This window comes from Hypanus sabinus, chromosome 31 (genome assembly GCF_030144855.1).
Source record: "Hypanus sabinus isolate sHypSab1 chromosome 31, sHypSab1.hap1, whole genome shotgun sequence".
NCBI classification, from domain to species: domain Eukaryota; kingdom Metazoa; phylum Chordata; class Chondrichthyes; order Myliobatiformes; family Dasyatidae; genus Hypanus; species Hypanus sabinus.
This window is the reverse complement of record NC_082736.1, coordinates 20,012,963-20,030,161: the sequence shown is the minus strand read 5'-3', so window position 1 is coordinate 20,030,161 and position 17,199 is coordinate 20,012,963. Positions and strand designations below refer to the sequence as shown.

Genomic DNA, 17,199 nt, shown 5'->3' with positions numbered 1-17,199 from the left:
TCACGAAAGTAACTTTATACAAACAGAATTTTTGATCTCACGACAGTTAAGGCCCAAACTAGGATTAGATACCCTACTATGCTTAACCGTAAACATCGTTACAAATAACTTTACCTTAATACACCGCCTGAATATTACGAGCGCTAGCTTAAAACACAAAGGACTTGGCGGTGCTCCAAACCCATCTAGAGGAGCCTGTTCTATAACCGATAATCCACGTTTAACCTCACCACTTCTTGCCATTTCCGCCTATATACCGCCGTCGTCAGCTCACCCTGTGAAGGTACAAGCCTTACCCCTCAATACGTCAGGTCGGGGTGTAGCGAATGAAGCGGGAAGAAATGGGCTACATTCTCTTTCCAGAGTACACGGACAAAAACATGAAAAACTTCTTAAAGATGGATTTAGCAGTAAGTAAATTTTAGAAAATTATACTGAAACCGGCTCTGGAGCGCGCACACACCGCCCGTCACTCTCCTCGAAAAATCACCGTAAATTTCATAAAAAGACTTTTAAACAAGAGGAGGCAAGTCGTAACATGGTAAGTGTACTGGAAAGTGCACTTGGATCAACCAAAATGTAGCTAAAGTAGTAAAGCACCTCCATTACACCGAGGAGATACCCGTGCAATTTGAGTCATTTTGAACCCTAAAGCTAGCCAAAACAAATTTACACATCCGACATTATTAACCTGGTATAAACACCTTACCTGCCCTAATTTAAAACATTTTATCCTTCCTAGTATAGGCGATAGAACAGAAACCTTTGAGCTATAGAAACAGTACCGCAAGGGAACGCTGAAAAATAAATGAAATAAATCATTAAAGTATAAAAAAGCAGAGACAAACCCTCGTACCTTTTGCATCATGATTTAGCAAGAACAACTAGACAAAAAGCCTTTTAGCCTAGTTTCCCGAAACCAAACGAGCTACTTCGGAGCAGCATACTAGAGCCAACCCATCTCTGTGGCAAAAGGGGGGGAAGACTCCCAAGGAGCGGTGATAAGCCTACCGAGTTTGGTGATAGCTGGTTGTCCAAGAAAAGAACTTAAATTCTGCATTAATTTTTCAACTCGATAACAAAAATCTTTTTTTTAACAAAGTCACCTGTAAAAATTAATAGTTATTCAAAAAAGGTACAGCTTTTTTGAATTAAGAAACAACTTTCTTAGGAGGGTAACGATTTTAATTCCACAAAGGATCACTCCTCAGTGGGCCCAAAAGCAGCCATCTGTAAAGAAAGCGTCACATCTCAAGCAGTCACCACACCAATCAATCCTTATAAAAATTCACAACCCCCTTTCACCTATTGGACTATTTTATTCCACCACATATAAAAGAAATTATGCTAAAATGAGTAATAAGGGACCAACTCCCTCCTTATACACCAGTGTACGTCAGAAGGAATTAAATCACTGATAATTAACCAATGCCAAACTTGAGGCCCTTATGGTATAAATTAATACAGCAAGAAAACCCCATATAAAACATCGTTAACCCTACACAGGAATGTCCTTAGGAAAGATTAAAAGAAAATAAAGGAACTCGGCCAACACAAACTCCGCCTGTTTACCAAAAACATCGCCTCTTGCTTATAACATGTATAAGAGGTCCCGCCTGCCCTGTGATTTCTTTAACGGCCGCGGTATCTTGACCGTGCGAAGGTAGCGTAATCAATTGTCTTTTAATTGAAGACCTGTATGAAAGGCATAACGAGAGTTTATCTGTCTTTATTTTCTAATCAATGAAATTGATCCTCTCGTGCAGAAGCGAGAATATTCACATAAGACGAGAAGACCCTATGGAGCTTTAAACACTTAAGTTACCTTTACATATGAACACCCCTCCTCCGGGTATAACAACATAATATAACTTCCTAACTTAACTTGTTTTTGGTTGGGGCGACCGAGGGGAAAAACAAAACCCCCTTATCGAGTGGGTGAGAAATCACTCAAAGTTAGAACTACAGTTCTAACCACTAAAAAATTTAAAGAACAATGACCCAGGAAAACAACATATCCTGATCAATGAACCAAGTTACCCTAGGGATAACAGCGCAATCTTTTCTTAGAGCCCTCATCGCCGAAAGGGTTTACGACCTCGATGTTGGATCAGGACATCCTAATGGTGCAGCCGCTATTAAGGGTTCGTTTGTTCAACGATTAACAGTTCTACGTGATCTGAGTTCAGACCGGAGTAATCCAGGTCAGTTTCTATCTATGACGGTATTCTCCCTAGTACGAAAGGACCGGAAAAATGAAGCCAATGCCCTAGGCACGCTTCAACCCAACCTGCTGAAATCAACTCAAGCAGGTAAAGGTTACCGCCCTTAAGCCAAAGATAATGGTTTGTTGGGGTGGCAGAGCCTGGTAAATGCAAAAGACCTAAGCTCTTTGATTCAGAGGTTCAATTCCTCTCCCCAACTAATGTTAGACCTTGTACTTCTCTACATTATTAACCCATTAGCCTTCATTATCCCCATCCTCTTAGCCACAGCCTTTCTTACCCTAGTTGAACGAAAAATTCTAGGTTATATACAACTACGCAAAGGACCTAACGTAGTAGGTCCATACGGCCTTTTACAACCTATTGCCGACGGATATAAATTATTCACCAAAGAACCAGTACGACCATCCTTCTCATCCCAATTTCTATTCCTAATTACTCCTACCATTGCCCTAACACTGGCACTACTATTATGAATACCCCTGCCCCTCCCACACTCAATCTTCAATTTAAACCTAGGTCTACTCTTCATCCTAGTCATCTCAAGCTTAACAGTTTACACCATCTTGGGCTCAGGTTGAGCCTCAAACTCCAAATACGCCCTCATAGGGCCCTCCGTGCAGTCGCACAAACCATTTCCTACGAAGTAACACTCGTCCTAATCCTCCCAGCCCTAATTATCTTCACAGGAGGCTTTACACTCCACACATTCAACTTAAGCCAAGAAACTATCTGATTAATCATCTCCGCATGACCCCTAGCCATAATATGATATATCTCAACACTAGCAGAAACCAATCGAGCTCCCTTTGATCTCACAGAAGGTGAATCTGAACTAGTTTCAGGATTCAACATCGAATTTGCAGGAGGTTCATTCGCCCTCTTCTTCCTAGCTGAATATTCCAATATCCTATTAATAAATACCCTCTCCGTCATTCTATTCCTAGGAATATCCTTCAATCCCGACCTTCCACAACTCACCACCATCAACCTCATACTTAAAGCAACCGCAGTAACCCTACTATTCCTATGAATCCGAGCCTCTTACCCCCGATTTCGAAATGATCAACTTATACATCTTGTCTGAAAAAACTTCCTACCTATCACTCTGGCCATAATTTTATGACATATCACTTTGCCCATTGCCACAGCCGGCCGCCCACCAATAAACACCTAAAAAGGAAAAGTGCCTGAATCAAAGGGCCACTTTGATAGAGTGGATAATGAATGTTAAAGCCATTCCTCTTCCCTACATTAGAAAAACAGGATTTGAACCTGTGCTCAAGAGATCAAAACCCTTGGTACTTCCAACTATACTATTCTCTAAGTAAAGTCAGCTAATCTTAAGCTTTGGGGCCCATACCCCAAACATGTTGGTTGAAATCCTTCCTCTACTAATGAATCCACTAGTTCTTTCCATCATAATCCTTAGCTTAGGATTAGGCACCACAATAACATTTATTGCCTCACACTGACTATTAATCTGAATTGGCCTAGAAATTAATACAATAGCCATCATACCCCTTATAATTTATCAACATCACCCACGAGCAACAGAGGCTGCCACAAAATATTTTCTTACACAAGCCACTGCTTCTGCTCTCCTCCTATTTGCAGGAACCATAAATGCTTGACTCACAGGTCAATGAAGTATTACAGAAATCATTCACCCAACCTTTGCCACACTTCTAACCATCGCACTAGCATTAAAAATTGGACTAGCACCCCTACACTTCTGATTACCAGAAGTTCTCCAAGGACTTAACCTGCTTACCGGACTTGTCCTCTCCACATGACAAAAAACTTGCACCATTCGCAATCCTACTACAACTTCACCATCTCTTTAACCCAACATTACTTATAACTATGGGTATCCTATCAATTATCATCGGAGGTTGAGGAGGCCTTAACCAAACACAACTACGAAAAATCCTAGCATACTCGCCCACATCGGCCGAATAATTATTATCCTACACTATTCCCCAAGTCTCACCCTCCTAAACCTAATTATTTACATCATCATAACTTCATCCTTATTTCTTATTCTTAACACAAATAACAACACAAAAATTAATTCAATCGCTATCTCATCAACCAAATCGCCACTATTAACCATCATAGCAATATTAACCCTCCTCTCCTTAGGAGGCCTTCCCCCTCTTACAGGCTTCATGCCTAAATGACTCATCATCCAAGAAATAACTAAACAAAACCTCCTTATTCCAACCACACTCATAGCCCTGACAGCATTACTTAGCTTATTCTTCTACCTAGGCCTATGCTGCTCAATTACCCTCACCCTTTCTCCTAACCCCACCACCTCCTCATCATCATGACGAACAAAAACCTTCCAACCAAACATACTCCTGACCCTCACAACATCCCTCTCCTTACTCCTCCTTCCACTCACTCCTATAATTTCCTCACTCACCACATAAAGAAATTTAGGTCTAAACAAACCAAAAGCCTTCAAAGCTTAAAACAGGAGTGGAACTCTCTTAATTTCTGTAAGACTTGCAAGACTTTATCTCACATCTCCTGAATGCAACTCAGATACTTTTATTAAGCTAACGCCCTACTAGATAAATAGGCCTCGATCCTATAAAATCTTAGTTAACAGCTAAGCGTTCTATCCAGCGAACTTTTATCTAGGCTTCTCCCTCCGTTTAACGGCAGTGAGGCGGGAGAAGCCCCGGGAGAGCCTACTCTCCTTCTTGGGATTTGCAATCCCATGTATCCTTATACTACAGAGCTGATATTTGATAAGAAGAGGACTTGAACCTCTCTTCACGGAGCTACAATCCGCCGCTTAAATCTCAGCCATCTTACCTGTGGCAATAATTAATCGTTGATTATTCTCTACTAATCACAAAGATATTGGCACCCTCTATTTAGTCTTTGGTGCATGAGCGGGGATAGTGGGCACGGGTCTCAGCCTATTAATCCGAACAGAACTAAGTCAACCCGGCGCATTGTTGGGAGATGACCAGATCTATAATGTTATCGTTACAGCCCATGTCTTCGTAATGATTTTCCTTATGGTAATACCAATTATGATTGGTGGGTTTGGTAACTGACTAGTTCCTCTGATAATTGGCGCTCCAGACATAGCCTTTCCACGAATAAATAATATAAGTTTTTGACTCCTCCCCCCATCCTTCCTTCTACAGTTAGCCTCAGCAGGAGTAGAAGCTGGAGCTGGCACAGAATGAACAGTGTACCCCCCACTAGCCGGCAATCTTGCACATGCTGGGGCTTCTGTAGACCTCACTATCTTCTCCCTCCATCTAGCCGGAGTCTCCTCTATTCTAGTATCTATTAACTTCATCACAACAATCATTAATATAAAACCTCCTGCAATTTCCCAATACCAAACACCTCTCTTTGTTTGATCCATCCTTATTACAACTGTCCATCTCTTACTATCACTCCCAGTTCTGGCAGCAGGTATTAACATGCTTCTCACAGACCGTAACCTTAACACAACCTTCTTTGACCCGGCAGGTGGAGGAGACCCCATCCTCTATCAACATCTTTTTTGATTCTTTGGGCACCCAGAAGTTTATATCCTTATTCTGCCAGGCTTTGGCATGATTTCTCATGTTGTAGCCTATTACTCAGGTAAAAAAGAGCCTTTTGGTTATATAGGAATGGTTTGAGCAATAATAGCAATTGGTCTTCTTGGCTTCATTGTTTGAGCCCATCATATATTTACAGTCGGAATAGACGTAGATACACGAGCCTACTTTACATCAGCAACTATAATTATCGCAATCCCAACCGGAGTAAAAGTCTTTAGCTGACTGGCTACCCTTCATGGCGGCTCTATTAAATGAGAGACACCTCTCCTTTGAGCACTAGGTTTCATCTTCCTATTCACTGTCGGAGGTTTAACTGGTATCGTCCTAGCCAACTCATCCCTAGACATCGTCCTACATGACACCTACTACGTCGTAGCTCATTTCCACTATGTCCTATCTATAGGAGCAGTATTTGCTATTATAGCTGGCTTTGTCCATTGATTCCCACTTATTACAGGCTACACCCTACACTCCGCCTGAACAAAAACACAATTCCTAGTTATATTTGTAGGAGTAAACATGACATTCTTCCCACAACATTTCCTTGGCCTAGCCGGAATACCACGTCGATACTCGGACTATCCAGATGCTTACACCTATTGAAACATTGTTTCATCTATCGGCTCTCTAATCTCGCTAGTAGCCGTTATCATCATAATATTTATCCTATGAGAAGCATTTGCATCAAAACGTGAGATCATGTATATCGAGTTACCTCACACAAATGTGGAATGATTACATGGATGTCCACCACCTTATCACACCTACGAAGAACCAGCATTTGTTCAAGTTCAACGACCTTACTAAATCAATAAGCAAGAAAGGAAGGAATTGAACCCCCATTAAGTGGTTTCAAGCCAACCACATAACCACTCTGTCACTTTCTTGAGATTCTAGTAAAACAATATTACATTACCTTGTCAGGGTAGAATTGTGAGTTTAAACCTCACGAATCTTAAACATGGCACATCCATCACAATTAGGTTTTCAAAATGCAGCTTCCCCTGTTATGGAAGAACTACTCCATTTTCACGATCATACCCTTATAATCGTGTTTCATATCAGCTCATTAGTTCTTTACGTTATTGTAGCAACAGTTTCAACCAAATTAACCAACAAATATATCTTAGACTCTCAAGAAATTGAAATCGTCTGAACCATTGTTCCAGCAATTATCCTAATTCTAATTGCCCTACCATCCCTACGTATTCTTTACTTAATAGACGAAATTAATGATCCCCACATTACAATTAAAGCACTCGGACATCAATGATACTGAAGTTACGAATATACAGACTATCAAAACCTGGAATTCGATTCATATATAATTCAAACAGAAGATCTCTCTCCTGGACAATTTCGTCTCCTAGAAACAGACCATCGTATAGTAGTTCCTATACAATCCCCAATCCGAGTCCTAGTAACTGCAGAAGATGTTCTCCATGCATGAACAGTTCCAGCACTAGGAGTAAAAATTGATGCAGTACCAGGCCGTCTAAACCAAACAGCCTTCATTATTTCTCGCCCAGGAGTCTTCTATGGCCAATGTTCTGAGATTTGTGGAGCCAACCATAGCTTTATGCCAATCGTAGTTGAAGCAGTTCCATTAGAACACTTTGAGAACTGATTCTCACTAATACTCGAAGAACTTTCATTAAGAAGCTAAACTGGGTCTAGCATTAGCCTTTTAAGCTAAAAACTGGTGACTCCCAACCACCCTTAATGACATGCCTCAACTCAACCCGAATCCTTGATTCTTAATCTTCCTATTTACATGGGTATTCTTCCTAACTATTATACCTAATAAGGTAATATCCTATCTGTTCAACAACAACCCAACCACAAAAAGCACAGAGAAATCTCAACCAACTCCCTGAAACTGACAATGAGCCTAAACTTCTTTGACCAATTCTTAAGCCCATCCTTACTGGGAGTACCTCTTATTGCATTAGCAATTATAACTCCTTGACTTATTTTCCCCACGCCAACTAAACGATGGTTAAACAACCGCCTGCTCACTCTACAAACCTGATTTATCAACCGCTTCACCTACCAACTTATACAACCACTAAATTTTGAAGGACATAAATGAGCTTCCATCCTTACAGCACTGATATTGTTCTTAATCACTATTAATCTCCTGGGGCTACTTCCATATACTTTCACTCCAACAACCCAACTTTCACTAAATATAGCATTTGCCATCCCCCTTTGACTCACCACAGTTTTAATCGGCATGCTCAACCAACCAACAGTGGCCCTAGGCCACTTCTTACCGGAAGGAACACCCACCCTCCTAGTTCCGATCCTCATTATTATTGAAACTATTAGTCTATTTATTCGACCCTTAGCCCCAGGGGTACGGTTAACGGCCAACCTTACAGCAGGTCATCTCCTAATACAACTAATTGCAACTGCAGCTTTCGTCCTAATTTCCATTATACCCACAATTGCTCTTCTTACTTCACTTATCCTATTCCTCCTCACAATTTTAGAAGTTGCAGTAGCAATAATTCAAGCTTATGTTTTCGTTCTCCTACTAAGCCTATACCTACAAGAAAACGTCTAAATGGCCCACCAAGCACACGCATATCACATAGTTGACCCAAGTCCATGACCCCTTACAGGAACAGTAGCAGCCCTCCTTATAATCTCAGGCCTCGCTATCTGATTCCACTTTCATACTATGTCTCTACTCTACCTAGGTCTTCTACTCCTTATCCTAACCATAGTCCAATGATGACGAGACGTTATCCGAGAAGGAACCTTCCAAGGCCACCATACTCAACCTGTCCAAAAAGGCTTACGATACGGAATAATTTTGTTTATCACCTCAGAAGTTTTTTTCTTCATTGGATACTTCTGAGCCTTCTACCACTCAAGCCTTGCTCCAACCCCTGAACTAGGTGGTTGCTGACCACCCACAGGCATCCACCCATTGAATCCTTTCGAAGCTCCGCTCCTTAACACCGCAGTTCTCCTAGCCTCTGGAGTAACAGTCACCTGGGCTCATCATAGTATTATAGAAGGAAACCGAAAAGAAGCCACCCAAGCCCTCACCCTCACAATTATTCTAGGACTCTATTTCACAGCACTTCAAGCTATAGAATACTACGAGGCTCCATTCACTATTGCTGATGGTATCTATGGAACAACCTTCTTCGTCGCTACAGGCTTCCACGGCCTCCATGTAATTATTGGTTCGTCATTCCTACTAGTCTGCCTCCTACGACAGATCCAATATCACTTTACATCCCAACATCACTTTGGCTTTGAAGCCGCCGCATGATACTGACATTTTGTCGACGTAGTTTGATTGTTTCTTTATGTTTCAATCTACTGATGAGGTTCATAACAATTACTTTTCTAGTATAAAGTAGTACAAATGACTTCCAACCATTTAATCTTGGTTAAAATCCAAGGAAAAGTAATGAACCTCATCACATTTATTGTCGCCCTTGCGGCCCTCATTTCCCTAATCTTAGCAACACTAGCCTTCTGACTGCCTACCCTTAATCCTGATAGCGAAAAATTGTCCCCATACGAATGTGGCTTCGACCCACTAGGAACTGCCCGTCTACCCTTCTCACTTCGCTTTTTATTAGTCCCCATCCTCTTCCTATTATTCGACTTAGAAATTGCTCTCCTTCTCCCACTACCCTGAGGCGATCAGCTCAACTCCCCCCTCATCACTTCTTTCTGAGCAACAACTATTTTATTACTTTTAACCCTAAGCCTAATTTACAAATGACTTCAAGGGGGCTTAGAATGAGCAGAATAAGGTACTTAGTCCAAAATTAAGACTATTGATTTTGGCTCAATTAATTATGGTGAGATCCCATAAGTATCTTATGTCTCCTATCCATTTCACCTTCTTCCTAAGCCTTACAGGCTTAGCCCTAAACCGCTCCCATCTTTTGTCAGCCCTTATCTGTCTTGGCATAATATTATCCCTATTTATCGCCATCTCTCTTTGATCAATAACAATAACCTCCCCTACCTGCTCCATCATACCCATAATTCTCCTAACATTCTCAGCTTGCGAAGCAAGCTCAGGTCTAGCCCTACTGGTAGCCACAGCCCGCACCCATGGCTCAGACACATTAAAAAATCTTAATCTTCTACAATGCTAAATATTATTATCCCCACAATTATATTATACCCAATCTCATGACTTACCCCCCAAAAATGACTATGAACTACCTCCATCACCCATAGTCTCCTCATCGCATTCACCAGCCTATACTGATTCAAATGAAATACGGAAATCGGCTGAGATTTTTCAAATCCCTACTTAGGCATTGATCCTCTATCATCCCCATTCCTTGTATTAACCTGCTGACTTCTTCCACTAATAATACTTGCTAGCCAAAATCACCTTAGTACTGAACCACATATATGACAACACATCTACACTAACCTACTTATTACTCTCCAATTCCTCCTAATTATAGCTTTCAGTGCTACTGAAATAATCCTATTTTATATTATATTTGAAGCAACCCTCATCCCAACACTCATCATCATTACTCGCTGAGGAAATCAAACTAAACGACTAAATGCAGGAACTTACTTCCTATTTTATACACTCATCAGTTCCCTCCCCCTCCTAGTAGCACTCCTTCTCCTACAAAATGATCTCGGCTCACTCTCAATATTAACCCTTCAATTTCCCCAACTTCTAAACTCAAACTCATGAGCAAACAAATTCTGATGAGCCGCATGCCTAATTGCCGTTCTAGTAAAAATACCCCTCTACGGAGTTCATCTCTGACTACCTAAAGCCCACGTAGAAGCCCCTATTGCTGGCTCCATAATTCTCGCTGCAATTTTACTAAAACTAGGGGGATACGGAATAATACGAATCATTCCTATTCTCAGCCCCCTAACAAAAGAGATAGCCTTTCCATTCTTAATTCTGGCTCTCTGAGGCATTATTATAACAAGTTCTACTTGCTTGCGCCAAACAGACCTTAAATCCCTAATCGCTTACTCATCAGTAAGCCATATAGGCCTTGTGGCAGCAACTATTCTTATCCAAACACCATGAAGTTTCGCAGGTGCAATCGCCCTAATAATCGCCCATGGTCTTATTTCATCCACTCTCTTCTGCCTAGCTAACACCAACTACGAACGAACCCACACCCGAACCCTTCTTCTCACCCGTGGCATGCAAATTATTCTCCCACTGATAGCTACTTCATGATTACTCACTAACCTGGCAAATTTGGCTCTACCCCCCTCTCCAAATCTAATAGGAGAACTCCTTATCATCTCCTCCCTTTCCAAATGATCTCAATGAACCATTATCATTACTGGTTCCGGTGTCCTACTAACTGCCTCCTACTCCCTATACATATTTATTATAACCCAACGAGGTCCGCTTCCTCCTCATATCACCTTCATAAACCCATCCCATACATGGGAACATCTACTAATGTACCTACACTTAATCCCGACACTCCTCCTTATCTCCAAGCCAGAACTAATCCTAGGCTGAAGATCTTCTAATTATAGTTTAATAAAAACATTAGATTGTGTTCTAAAAATAAAAGTTAAAATCTCTTTAATTACCCAAGAAAAGTCTGGGACAAGGGAAACTGCTAATTTCCCCACCCATGGTTCAAATCCACGGTTTTCTTAAAGCCTTAGAAAGATAATAGACATCTATTGGTCTTAGGAACCAAAAACTCTTGGTGCAACTCCAAGCTAAAGCTATGAACTCATTAATTTTCAACACATCATTTTTATTAATCTTCCTAACTCTCCTTTACCCCCTAATTTTATCCATATTCCCTACTAAAACACACCTAGACCACACCTGACTATCAACCTATGTTAAAACAGCTGTAAAAACCTCCTTCTTCATCAGCCTTATTCCACTCTTTATCTTCCTAGACCAAGGTCCAGAATCTATCACAACCAACTGAAACTGAATTAACCTAGAAACTATCGATATTAACATAAGCTTCAAATTTGACTCCTACTCTATTATCTTTACCCCTGTAGCCCTCTACGTCACCTGATCAATCCTCGAATTCCCTCTTCTAGGCCTAATCCTAGCAGCAACTGGAAAATCCGCCCAATTTGGTCTTCACCCGTGACTCCCAGCCACCATAGAAGGTCCCACGCCAGTCTCCGCTCTACTCCATTCAAGCACAATAGTTGTTGCAGGAATCTTCTTACTTATCCGCCTCCATTCCCTAATCCAAGATAATCATCTAATCCTATCACTCTGCCTATGCCTAGGAGCACTAACCACAATCTTCACAGCTACATGTGCACTTACCCAAAACGACATTAAAAAAATCATTGCTTTCTCTACATCCAGTCAACTAGGCCTTATAATAGTTACCATTGGTCTCAAGCAACCCCAACTAGCTTTCCTACACATTTGCACACATGCCTTCTTCAAAGCAATATTATTCCTATGTTCAGGATCTATTATCCACAGTCTTAATGACGAACAAGACATCCAAAAAATAGGAGGCATACATAAACTCCTTCCTTTCACCTCCTCATCCCTAACAGTCGGTAGCTTAGCCCTTACTGGCATACCATTCTTATCAGGATTCTTCTCAAAAGATGCTATTATTGAAGCAATAAACACATCATACCTAAACGCCTGGAGCCCTAACCTTAACTCTACTAGCCACATCTTTTACCGCTATTTACAGTTTACGCCTAGTATTCTTCTCACTTATAAAATACCCACGATTCTTACCCTTCTCACCAATCAATGAAAATAATCCACTACTTATTAACCCTATTAAACGTCTCGCCTATGGAAGCATCCTGGCCGGCCTAATCATTACCTCTAATATACCCCCTACAAAAACACAAATCATAACAATAAGCCCACTTCTAAAACTCTCTGCCCTCCTAGTAAATATTATAGGCCTCATACTAGCCTTAGAATTAACCAACCTAACCTCCACCCAATTCAAAATCCATCCTAACTTGCCCTCCCATAACTTCTCCAACATACTAGGCTTCTTCCCCACAATTATTCACCGATTACTCCCAAAACTCAATTTAGCCTGAGCCCAAACTATCTCAACTCAAATAATTGACCGCTCATGAAATGAAAAAAATCGTCCAAAGAGCCCAATCATTCAACAAACATCAATAATTAAACTATCAACCACCCCTCAACAAGGCTTGATTAAAACATACCTGATTTTATTCCTCCTAACCCTTACCCTATCAGTTATATTCACCTTACTTTCCCACTAAACTGTACGTAAAGCCCCTCAAGACACCCCTCGTACCAACTCCAACACTACAAATAAAGTCAAAAACAATATTCAACCTCCCAAAACTAACATTCCACCCCCTCATCAATACAAAAGCGCCACCCCACTAAAATCGCCACGAACTACACTTATTTCCATGGACTCTTCACCACCCATTCAGCCCCCTCAGGTTCAATTAGTAATAAAATTTGCTCCCACCCAAAAAAGGATGCCAAAGTACCCAACCACATAAACCAAGACAGATCAGTCTCCTCACGACTCAGGATATGGCTCAGCAGCCAGCGCTGCTGTATATGCAAATACAACCATTATCCCTCCCAAATAAATCAAAAACAGAACTAAAGATAAAAAAGAACTTCCAAAACCTATTAACAAACCACAACCTACCCCAGCAGAAACTACCAATCCCAGTGCAGCAAAATAAGGAGAAGGGTTTGATGCCTCAGCTACCAAACCTAAGACGAAACTTACTATTAAAATCAACATTACGTATGTCATTTATTCCTACTTAGACTTTAACTAAGACCTTTAATCTGAAAAACTACCGTTGTTATTCAACTACAAGAACTAGACCTATAATGGCTACAAACATTCGCAAAACTCACCCCCTACTCAAAATTATTAACAACTCCCTAATTGATCTCCCAACACCAACCAACATTTCCATCTGATGAAACTTCGGCTCCCTCCTAGGTTTATGCCTAACTATCCAAATTCTCACAGGCCTCTTCCTAGCCATACACTACACCGCAGATGTCTCATCAGCATTCTCCTCCATCGCACACATCTGCCGAGATATAAACTACGGCTGACTAATTCGTAATATCCATGCCAACGGTGCCTCCATATTCTTCATCTGCGTGTACCTCCACATCGCTCGAGGCCTCTATTACGGCTCATATCTTAACAAAGAAACCTGAAACCTGAAACATTGGCGTCGTAATCCTTCTACTACTCATAGCCACCGCTTTTGTAGGTTACGTCCTTCCCTGAGGACAAATATCCTTTTGAGGGGCAACCGTTATTACCAACTTACTATCTGCCTTCCCCTATATTGGAGACATATTAGTCCAATGAATCTGAGGAGGCTTCTCAGTTGATAACGCAACACTAACCCGATTCTTTACATTTCACTTCCTCTTTCCCTTTGTAATTGCAGCTCTAACTATAATTCACCTTCTCTTCCTTCATGAAACAGGTTCAAACAACCCAACCGGACTCACTTCCAACATAGACAAAATCTCGTTTCATCCTTACTTCACGTACAAAGATCTTATAGGGTTCTTCATTCTCCTATTTCTACTCACCCTTTTAGCCCTCTTCATGCCCAATCTCCTAAATGACGCAGAAAACTTCATCCCAGCCAATCCCCTAGTAACACCACCTCACATTAAACCAGAGTGGTACTTCCTATTTGCCTACGCTGTCCTACGCTCTATTCCCAATAAACTAGGAGGTGTTCTCGCCCTTATCTTCTCAATCCTAGAGTTACTCTTAGTCCCTATCCTCCACACCTCCAAACAACGAAGCCTCACCTTCCGCTCCATTACACAACTTCTCTTCTGACTCCTAGTAGCAAACACAATCATCCTAACATGAATTGGTGGTCAACCCGTAGAACAGCCATTTATTATTATCGGCCAAATCGCCTCAATCACCTATTTCTCCTTCTTTCTCATTCTCTTCCCAATCGCTGGTTGATGAGAAAACAAAATACTAAACCTTTAAACAGCCCTAGTAGCCCAGTATTTAAGGCATCGGTCTTGTAAACCGAAGAGCAGAGGTGAAATTCCTCTCTAGAGCAAGACGCATTCTCAGGAAAAAGGGGGCCAAACCCTTATCCTTGGCTCCCAAAGCCAAGATTTTTATTAAACTACTTCCTGAGAAAAGAACCTAAAACAGCCGACTTATTTTTGCGTCAAGTTGGTCAGGCCACATATTATGTATAATAGTACATAAGTACATAATATGTATATCGTACATTAGGACATTACTATGCTTAATCACCATTCATCTATATTCCCCATACATACATATACTATGCTTAATCCTCATTCATCTATTTTCCACTATTATCATTACATACTATGCTTAATCCTCATTCATCTATTTTCCACTATTTCATTACACATTATTACGGACCTTAATGATTAACCTCTTATATATTAAATCTTCCCCACAGTTTATTAGTAATGCATCACAAAACATAAGATTTACATCTCATCAAGTATTACAGATTTTGTTCGTAATAATAACGATTCATTTTCAACAAATTATTAATCACCATTAATAGAAGATCAACTATTTCCATAACTACTTAATTATTAATCCTAATTTAATTTATATTCCCTTGCCCACTTGTCCATGCTGACCAATATTCTCTAAACTGGTCCCATTTGGCCTCCCTTGTCCCACATCCCTCTCACATTCACTGTCCACATACCTGTCCATGTGTCATTTTACATTCTGTTACTGTACAAGCCTTAACCAATTCTGCTGTCTGCTGGTTCCATATCCCCACCACCTCCAGGGTGAAAATGTGTGTCCTTCCTTCATGTTTTAAATCTTTCCCCTCTCACCTTAAATCTATGCCCTCCAGATCTGATTCCACTTTGATAAAAATAAGTTTCCATTCATCCTATCAATAACCCTGATGAATTTATATACCTCAAATTTAAAAACCAATAGAAGGCTTTGTAAGACATTTGTGAGTCCGCAAGGAGTACTGTGAAGAATGTTGGGCCCTTTATCCAGGGAAAGATGTGTTTACGTTGAAAGAGTCCAGAGCAGGTTCAGGAGAATGAGGCGGGAATGAAAATGTTAATCTGTGACGAGCATTTGATGCCTCTGAGCCTGTACTTGCTGGCGTTTAGAAGAATGAGGAGACAATCGCATTTTCACCACTTGAGAGAATGTGGAGAGGATGTTTCCTGTAGTGGGTTAGTCCAGCACCAGATGGCACAAGCTCAGAATAGAAGGATGTCTCTTCTGAAGAGAAATGAAAAAAAACATTCCTTTATCCAGAGGGTCATGAATCCGTGGAATTCATTGTCAAAAGTGGAGGAGGCCACACAGTGAGCACTGGATACAGTCAATTTACAGGTTAATCCATGGCCTCCTCGACTGTTGTGATGAGGCCACACTCAGTCTGAAGGAGCAACACCTTATATTCTGTCTGTGTAGCGGAAAACCTGATGACATGAACTTCAATTTCTCCAACTTCTGGTAATGCCCCATACCGCCTTCACCAATACCCATTCCTTTTTCCACCTCAGAATATCTTCCTACCTGTCCATCACCTCCCTCTGGTGTTCCTCCCCATTTTCATTCTTCCAAGGCTTTCTGTCCTCTCCTACTAGATCCCCCCCCCTTCCCTCGCCCTGTATCTTTTTAACCAATCAACTTCCCAGCTCTTTATTTATACCACCCCCTCACAGTTTCACCTATCACCTTGTGTTCCTTCCCCACCCCCTTCACTTCCTAACTCGGACTACTCATCCTTTTTTTTCTTCAGTTCTGATGAAGGGTGTCGGCCCGAAACGTCGACTGCACTCTTTTCCATAGATGCTGCCTGGCCTGCTGAGTCCCTCCAGGATTTTGTGTGTGTTGTCCAGATGCAGGTGATGATCTCAAAAGGCTTCCAGGTGAAGTTTTGCTTTTCCTGGACGAACTATTTGGGTTTCTGAATGGTGATGCAGGGAAAGTGTAGCTCATATTCCGGTTACAGGGATAAGTGCCAGCAGTGCAACCAGTGGGGAGGGATGAATGGAGGGAATCACGGAGAGAGTGATCCCTGCTGAGAGTGGACAGTGGGGCGGGGCAGGCATGTGTTTAGAGCTAGAAAGCCTTTGAAGATGAACTTTATGTACAATTTTGTGCTGGATAAAGACACACAGGGGGGTGGTAAGCAAGGACAAGGGGAACTGTAACCCTGGTATGGAAGTGAGAAGATGCGGCAAAGGCAAATGTCTGAGAAATGGGGTGGGGGGTATATGAGGGTGACGGCAGCAGCAATGAGAGTGGAAGGGAAACCCCGTTCTTTGAAGAAGGAAGTCCTCGCTGAAATTCAGGCAAGGAAAGCCTCATCCTGGGAACAGATGTGGCGATGATGAATAAAAGGATGGTATCTGTACAGTA

General features: G+C 41.4%; 8 pseudogenes; all 8 read left to right on the top strand.

Moving 5' to 3' along the window:
- Positions 1 to 2,425: 2,425 nt before the first annotated feature.
- On the top strand, positions 2,426 to 3,402 carry LOC132383934 (NADH-ubiquinone oxidoreductase chain 1-like; annotated as a pseudogene).
- A 193-nt stretch (positions 3,403 to 3,595) lies between these two features.
- LOC132383662 (NADH-ubiquinone oxidoreductase chain 2-like) lies at positions 3,596 to 5,081 on the top strand (annotated as a pseudogene).
- LOC132383695 (cytochrome c oxidase subunit 1-like) lies at positions 5,042 to 6,693 on the top strand (annotated as a pseudogene).
- Positions 6,694 to 6,767: 74 nt separating this feature from the next.
- On the top strand, positions 6,768 to 7,481 carry LOC132383694 (cytochrome c oxidase subunit 2-like; annotated as a pseudogene).
- Positions 7,482 to 7,657: 176 nt separating this feature from the next.
- Positions 7,658 to 8,376, top strand: LOC132383661 (ATP synthase subunit a-like; annotated as a pseudogene).
- A 1,352-nt stretch (positions 8,377 to 9,728) lies between these two features.
- Positions 9,729 to 11,306, top strand: LOC132383930 (NADH-ubiquinone oxidoreductase chain 4-like; annotated as a pseudogene).
- A 544-nt stretch (positions 11,307 to 11,850) lies between these two features.
- Positions 11,851 to 13,752, top strand: LOC132383660 (NADH-ubiquinone oxidoreductase chain 5-like; annotated as a pseudogene).
- LOC132383693 (cytochrome b-like) lies at positions 13,641 to 14,628 on the top strand (annotated as a pseudogene).
- Positions 14,629 to 17,199: the final 2,571 nt, after the last annotated feature.